Source organism: Aplysia californica, unplaced genomic scaffold (genome assembly GCF_000002075.1).
Source record: "Aplysia californica isolate F4 #8 unplaced genomic scaffold, AplCal3.0 scaffold00032, whole genome shotgun sequence".
NCBI lineage: Eukaryota > Metazoa > Mollusca > Gastropoda > Aplysiida > Aplysiidae > Aplysia > Aplysia californica.
In genome coordinates, this window is record NW_004797302.1 from 1,052,414 (window position 1) to 1,060,478 (window position 8,065).

The following is an 8,065-nucleotide window of genomic DNA, read 5'->3' on the forward strand; positions in this document are numbered from 1 at the left end:
CTGTTGATAAAAAATGGTTGGTCATTTAAAGGGTTGAGAGTGAACATCCTGTTGGGGCTAGGAGGAAGAAGGATAAGCTGTGATGTAATAATAATAACAATTTGCATATATAGCGCTTATCCACATTGGCATTCATATGGCCTTATGCAGTTGTGAGCGCTGTAAAACCTCTACAAAAACAAAAAGCTTATCCACACTCTACCGCATAATCTGTTATTACTCAAGCAGGCCTCTGAACACTCAGAAACATTCTGATGGTATTCTCAGTGTTGGGTAGTAATATAGATGTAACGTTTGTGGTTTTCCCCCATCTCTCCATGTCCCCATGTCCACGGAAAGGTGGGGTGTTTTTCCCCGCTTGTGAGCAAACAGGTTGTTATCATCTTCAACAAGGTGATGGTCCTCTGTGTTAGAGCTTACTCAATAGACATTTTAACTCTATAAGGACGAAGCAGACTCAAGTTGGACCAGACTTTAACTCTATAAGCACGAAGCAGACTCAAGTCGGACCAGACTTTAACTCTATAAAGACGAAGCAGACTCAAGTCGGACCAGACTTTAACTCTATAAAGACGAAGCAGACTCAAGTCGGGCCAGACTTTAACTCTATAAGGACGAAGCAGACTGAAGTTGGACCAGACTTTAACTCTATAAGGACGAAGCAGACATTTCTCTGAGCAGCAGACCAAAGGCAATGTTTAGGTTCACTTCCAACCATCATGCACAAATCAGAAATACGAATTTGTATGTTTCATTGTATGCTTGCTGTTGCCTGCCTTTTTAAGGTTCAGATAAAGAAAGCAGAACAGGAAAATCTGTATGAATAACGAAGTAATGCTTCTTTTTGAAAGCACCCCAAAACAACGCGTTTTTAAGCGATCAGATGAGCACGTCGTTGTCAAAAAGAGAAGGGAAACTGGCTGTACTGTATAGATCCTAGTATAAAGTCTATTGCTCAACGTGCTGTGATGTGAAACCAAAGACTGTGGCTTATTTTTTTATTTGCAGGTAGTCTATCCATTCTATTGATAGTCGTATGGTGTGGCTTTGTGAATTTTTTTTCAAAGCTAAAAATGTTTTTTTGTATTTTTTTCCGTTTTTTTTTACTGTACTTTCAAGATTACTGGTGTTTGAGTTAACGTAGACTGTGACATTTATCAAAATGAATCCTATTAGTAACATCTCTCTGGGAGGTTATTTCCTCATTATAATTGAGTAAGAAGGTATGGTATCGTTTGGCACACCAAATCTGTAAATGTGTTGAAAAATCTTTATTTTTTAGCATGGCAATGTTTTTTGGGTAGTGTATGAATCCACAGTGCTAGGTATGATTTGGCCTGGATTATTCATTGTTTATATGTGCTTGAAGCCTTCATGGCAGACTGACGAGAAAGCAGGAAAGACAGACAGACATACTGTGACAAAGAGGAAGAGAGGAAGCGAATGGAAAGAAGTCTGAATAAAACATTTACTTCATGTCTTCAGTGTCCTTTTCAATCATGTATCTCCAGTCCTTATGCAACTTATTTGCTTTGTATGACTTCATTTTTTTTTGTACCTGGTAAAAGACACCATGATCAACGCATTCCTTGATCTTAGTGATGGCTAGGCTACTTCTAGCTTGCAAAATCTGACACAGGTCTAATGCCAATAAGTCTATAAATGTGTCACAATGCAGTGGAATCAGGCGCTTATCAATTTTTGGACATGTGGAGTTATTGGTATCATCTTAAAACTTGTTCATTTGTCTTGCCTTCGATGAAGGCCCATTTATCTTGAACTGAAGGAGGTGGAGGTCACCCTGTTTCAGAGGTTAAATTAGCGAGAAAATGGCTGCCAAAGTTTGGTTATTTCCATAGCTTGAGAGCTCGTGGTGCCTGAAAAATTTACATTTTTTGTGCCTTTAATCAACATCTTTCAGTAAGATCCACACAGAAATGTGTTCGTAAATGGCCATAAAAGATGTTGAGCCAAAAAAACAACCCCAAAATCGATTTTAAAATATAGCCAAACTGGCGGGAAAATTCCATTTTTTATATCAATTTAATTTTTTTTGACGAGCGCCTGATTTCACAGCGCTCCCTCACAAATATTGTCCTCATTAAGGATGCAGGACTGGCGTCTGTGGTGTAGTGGTTAGTTGATTCACTGTCGCTTGCAAGAAACCCTGGTTTGATTCTTGATTCCCGCTAAGGGACAATTTTTATCGAGTATCTCCGTCTTTCTGCTGGGATGTTGTATCCCTCTCTGCCCGAGTTGACCCTTACAGTCAGGGTGGAAGCCTGCCATCAAACTGGCCTAAATTGTGTCGATGGAGGCGTGAAAACGTTTACATTAAGAGAAAAAAAGAGGGAACAGTTTACCGTAGTTCAAATGACTCCCTCAATGTTCTTGAACTCGAGTTGCTTGAAGAATTTTCAAAGCTCTCTGCACGTTTCACTCTCTCCTATTATTGAAGAAGGAAGATGTGGTATGAAGTCTGACAATCTTATTGACTGTAGAGTAGGGTAATTACAGGGAAGTTACAACTCATTACCCATTCCATACCAAAACTCAAATGCTTGTCATTCACTTACTGTTGGTGTGAGTATAGTATGAGGACGAAATAGAGTTGAAGTACTGACATATAATATATTTACATATAGTCGTAGGAGAAGTATTAAAGAATTGCATCGTTATGGAGTTGCAACGTCAATTCATCGAACTGTTACTGTTTTTTTTAGCACTTTTATAAGGTCATCAAGTTTTACGGATAGTATTTTATTAACTAAGATATTATACAGGGTTTCTGTATATATTATTGTATGGCTTCAGTTCAGAGTAAGCACAGGTCAGATACAAACTTTATCAATTGATTTTGTTGATGATTGTTAATAATGATATCATGTATAAAGAATTAGCTTTTCTTTTGAATTAAAAGTCCTGTTGTTTAAATTTAACTCGACGAAACTGTACCTTCCACGTAAAGATTTTCCAATGAGTGATAAATTTATGTTATTTTTTGTTTCAATTAATATGTTATGTCTTTTAAATAGAAATGATTTTGTCTTTTAAAAATCGTATGTTATTTCGTGAGTCTTGCTAGATATGTATGTTAATAAATCGTCATCTGTTATTAAACGCACTGTTATTTCATGTTCTCCACTAAACCCACTTTTCGTATGACGTCTTCTCTGTTCTCTCTCTGCCATGTTTCACTTATGCCTGCTGTCAAATTAAACTGTATAATAATACAGTATTACACGGATAGGTCGAACACAAAAGGCTCGAAATCACTCATCCTTCAAACAAGGCCTGCAGTCCACCCCCCCCCCCCCCCCCGCCTTTTTTTCTTCTTCATCTTTGAAAGATATCCTGAACTACGGTTCCCTCGAACTACCTAGGCCAGTCCCGACGAGTTCGAGATATCCGTGTTTTACTGTATTTTCTTGATAGCTGTGGGTTTTTTTCCAATTCATTAGTGATAACCAAAGCTCTCTAACTATCATGTTAGACTATTCACCCAAACCCTTTTTTTTGTGACATTCTTGCTGAAGCTGTTCCCTCCCAGGCAGGGGGTAAAGTGTTGGTGAAAGGAAGGTACCTTATTAACATACTACCCGCCTCTTTAAATAACCTAACAGTGTTGACAGGGGAGTTAAACCAATACCATTTCACCTTTTTAAAAATTAACATACTGTTAGACTGTCATCAATACAGCCGAAACCGTACAAGACAGACATTTTTGACGATTTTGAGTTACTAAGACTGAGATCAGAAACTAAATGTTCTCTCTGCTCTTTCAAAATCGGAAGATTATTCGGAGGCGTTATCTTATCAAGATATTCAAAGAATTGCATTCGAAAAAGCTTGCCATTTTGCGAAACTCGAAATCTTTTACGTCAAATTTCTCAAAACTAGGCAGTAAGCAGATACAGCTGTGTAATTCTGAGGTAGCGATTTTTTGTAAAACGTATGGACACACTACTCTGAACATGGATTGTGACATCTGACTCATGTGTTTTCTGCCCAAACCAAGAGTTATCTTTTTCTTCTCATTCCTCATTCATCTCAATGGACATCCCAGTCTCTAGTGCGAAGGCTACTGTTCGCCGCATGTCCTCCAGGCCCCTATAGAGTTTTTTGGTCCCCCGTAGGGCCAATATTTTCTTCTGTACTGCCACTGCGGACTGCGGTCAAAAATTCGTGGCGCCACCGATCCTATAATATCTTTTAAACTGGTGAATCAATGCCCCCCACACTTTGCACAGCAGTAGGTATCACTTTGTCTTAACTTATATTTTTCCAAAACAGTTGAGGCGAGATTTATAAACTTTTCTTCTTAAATGATTAAATTTATATAAAATTATACAAATCTCCGCCACGCATAAAATGAAAGTGTACACAGCACTTACCGCTTCTCACACATTTTGCATACGCATAAGGCCTAGATCTACGTCACTGTTAACCAATGACACTCTATAGTGGCTAATCTTTATACAATTTTTAAATATAGTAAACACCTTTTGGCACTAAAGGTACTCAAAACATGCGTTCAATAAGCAAAATATCACGACTATCATAGTGCTGTCGAAAATTCGCGGCGCAACTTGTCTAATTTATCTCCTCAACTATCGAATATAAACTTCCAGCTTTTGCAAAACAATTGGTATCAATTTGTCTCAACAGATCGATAATTTTGTAAAAGACCTGATAGCTCTATTCTAGAAAATTCCTTAGTAAATACTAATAAAAAATCCTAGTTGGTGGTTTCTGTTGATTTTGAAATGTTTTAGTTTACAGTTGGGACGATATCCCTTTAAAAGCAAGTCCGTCATATTTTTTTTTCTAATCGCGCGGTTATCTTTATAGAACGCATGTTTTGAGAACTTTTAGAACAAAAAAAGTGTTCACTATAAAATTAACTTCTTGTAACTAGTTTTGCCACTAAAAAGTATCATTGGTGAGCTGTGACGTAACCCCATATGCGTATACAAAATATGTGTGAGAAGCGGGAAGTGCTGTGAACAATTCCATTTTCCGTTCGAAGGAAATTTGTTTTTATTTTATATACACTTATGAAGAACCGTTTTTTAATCTAGCCTCAACTGTTGTGGAAAAATATTGATTAAGTTAAAACAAATTGAGACAAACTGCTGTGCAAAGTATGGGTGACATTGATTCACCCGTTAGAAAGATATTTGAGGATAAGTTTTGACCGCACTAGAGAACAACGAGTATAACAAAGGAGTTGCTCAATAAGCTTATTGTCCCAACGCATATAACATTTTAAAATCTGTAGAAATCACCCATTGGGATTTTAAAATGAGTGATTACCAATGAATTTTCTAGAATAGATTGATTACTAATGAATTTTCTAGAATAAAGCTAACAGGCGTTTACAAAAACGTTGATCTACTAAGACAAATTGATATACGCTATTGTGCAAAAGCTGAGGAGTCTATGTTCGATAGTTGAGGTAATATTTGACAATAAATTCCCCCGCGAATTTTTGACCGCTTTGCTAGCATCACTGTGGGTAATAAAATGATCCTATTTCAAATTGCTTCTTCTTGGGGGATGTAAAGAAAGCTTACTACATGTACTAGTAGTGTGGTACTTAACGTTATGTGCGTAATGAACCTTTCTGTATATTATTCTACTCAGTTAAAAAAATAAAGATTCGATATTCTTGTTATACGTTGTGTGGACTTTCCTTTTTATTGGGGAAGCAGAGTCAAAACTGTCCTAGACGACCTCCCGTTTCCGCTAAGGACAGTGGTTGTCTTAGCGAGGTGGACGCCTTTGGCAGTGTCAATAATTTAAAAATTTATTTTTTAACAACTCAAAGGAGAGTTGCGAGCGCCCTAAAACCTCTACTAAAACAAAACTACCAAGGAGAGTTTGGAAGTTTTGTTTGTGGAGGTACAGGTGATTGTCTTGAGCAGGTGGCTGTAAACTGTTAGATCAGTATCGACTGTTTGTAATTATTTTGTACGAAAACATATTATAATATGTTTCACGACGCGGTGGAATCAGGTCCTCGTCAATTTTTTGACATGTGGAGTTATTGGTATCGTTTTAAAGCGTGTACATTTGTCTTGCTTTCGGTGGAAAAAAAATACTCATCTATCATGAATAGAAGCCGAGAAATTTGCGATCGAAGGAGATTTAGGGAAAGGGGGTCACTTGGTTTCTGGGGCAAAATTAGCGAGAAAATGGCCGCCAAATTTTGGCGATTTCCAAAGCTTGAGAGTCCTTAGAAACTGCAAATTTACATTTTTGTACCTTAAATCAACTTGTTAACAGAGAGTTACTACTCCGATGAATGGAGATGTCTCTCTCATCTGTCAAGACACGGCGTCTGCTTTGCTTTGATTTCATTCTGGGTTATGGTGTCTGCTTCCGTGGTTCAAATTCCATGTCGTCGGCGGCTGTTAAAAATGTACTAAGCCCAAAACATATTCTTTTGTAAGTGTTTCAAGGCGCTCGCAACTGCATAAGGTCATATGAACGCGCGGGACACATTAAACATTTTCAGTTGGTAGGAAATTTTGAATTTTGCCCGGGTGGCGGACGAAGCCTGCTCTTATCGATTTTGGACCGCCAAGGGATCTTTAATGTGCGCAACTTGCACTCGGGACTTCCGAGATTTTTTGCTTTGATCCGCCAAGGGTAGGTGTTCGTCTTATCCACCAGAAGATCAGGAATGTTGCTGAAAGACCGCAGTATGAAGGAGCCAAGGAGTAGCTGTAGAAAGAGTCAGGAGCCCAGAGGAAGGGGTAAAGGAGGTGAGAGGGTAGGGGCAGAAAGTGGGGACGAAAGAAGACGACAGAACATTGTTCATCATCATCATCCGGTGCCTTGCCGACTGGCGTGGGCGATCATGGACATCCACTTCACCCTGTCCTGCGCTGCAGCAATGGTGTCTGCTGTTCTGGCTGCTCCCAGCCATGTTGTCATCTTGTCCAGAACATTGTTAGAGAGCAGTAAAAAAGGAGAAAGGAAAACATTTTAGAGAAGAGAATTTTCCGTCGCTCACCAGATTCGAACCGGGGACCTATTGCATGAGGGGACAAACACCGTAACCTCTCGACCACGAGAACCCCCGCCCAATATATTGAAAACTTTTGTTGTTGTTGAGGTTTCTTAATCCATGGTATTGGTTGCATGTGCCTAAGAAATATTTAGTTGAAAATCAAATTCTGAATGTTGAAAAAAGCAATTAAAAAGATAGTTCATGTTCTTCTTCTTCTTCCTCTTATTCTCCTTCTCCTTCTCCTTCTCCTCCTCCTCTTCCTCCTCCTCCTCCTCCTCCTCCTCCTCTAAATGGACATCCCAGTCTCTAGTGCGAAGGCTGTCTACAATGACCACTTTTCTCCTTGCCAATAGATGGTCGTCTTGGACAGGTTTGACTGTAATCTGCAGCAAGAAAAAAATTAGTAACTCTGTTAGACTGTCTGTAAAAAAATATTTGAGTTGCTTTTATATTTTGTGCAACAGAAAAAACCCTCAGGGGGAATGGTCAGGGTTTCAAGAGTTTGACTAAATTTGAAAGTTGACAAGCTACAACTACAAACAGTTTTATTTGCCTAGATTTTTTTAATTGAATGTAAGCTAAAAGAAAAGATATTATTCTGCAGGGTACACCATCTGCTCAGTTGGCAGCTATCATGTTGATCTGTGATGTAGGTTAGTGGTCCCCAACCCCTGCACTGGTTGGTGGGTCATTTGGTTCCGCACCACACAGGAAAAGGAAACAATATTATTGTCCTTTTAAAAATTATTTATTTGATTATCAGATTCCGAAAGGTGTTTATTTTGAATAATGACGGGATTCTCTCCTGTCACTTGATATGTGACGTGATAGTTACTTCTCAGCATGTATTATATTAGATATTTACTCTCAAACTGGTCAAATATCTTTTTCGATGTATTTATCCACTACATCTTGAAGACTGGTCTGTGAAAATATGTCTTACATGAAACCTGTCTGTGGCGCAAAAAAGGTTGGGAACCACTGATGTAGGTGACCTTGATTCAAATCTTGTTTTTCTATCTGTATAGAATTAATGTTTTAATGAAT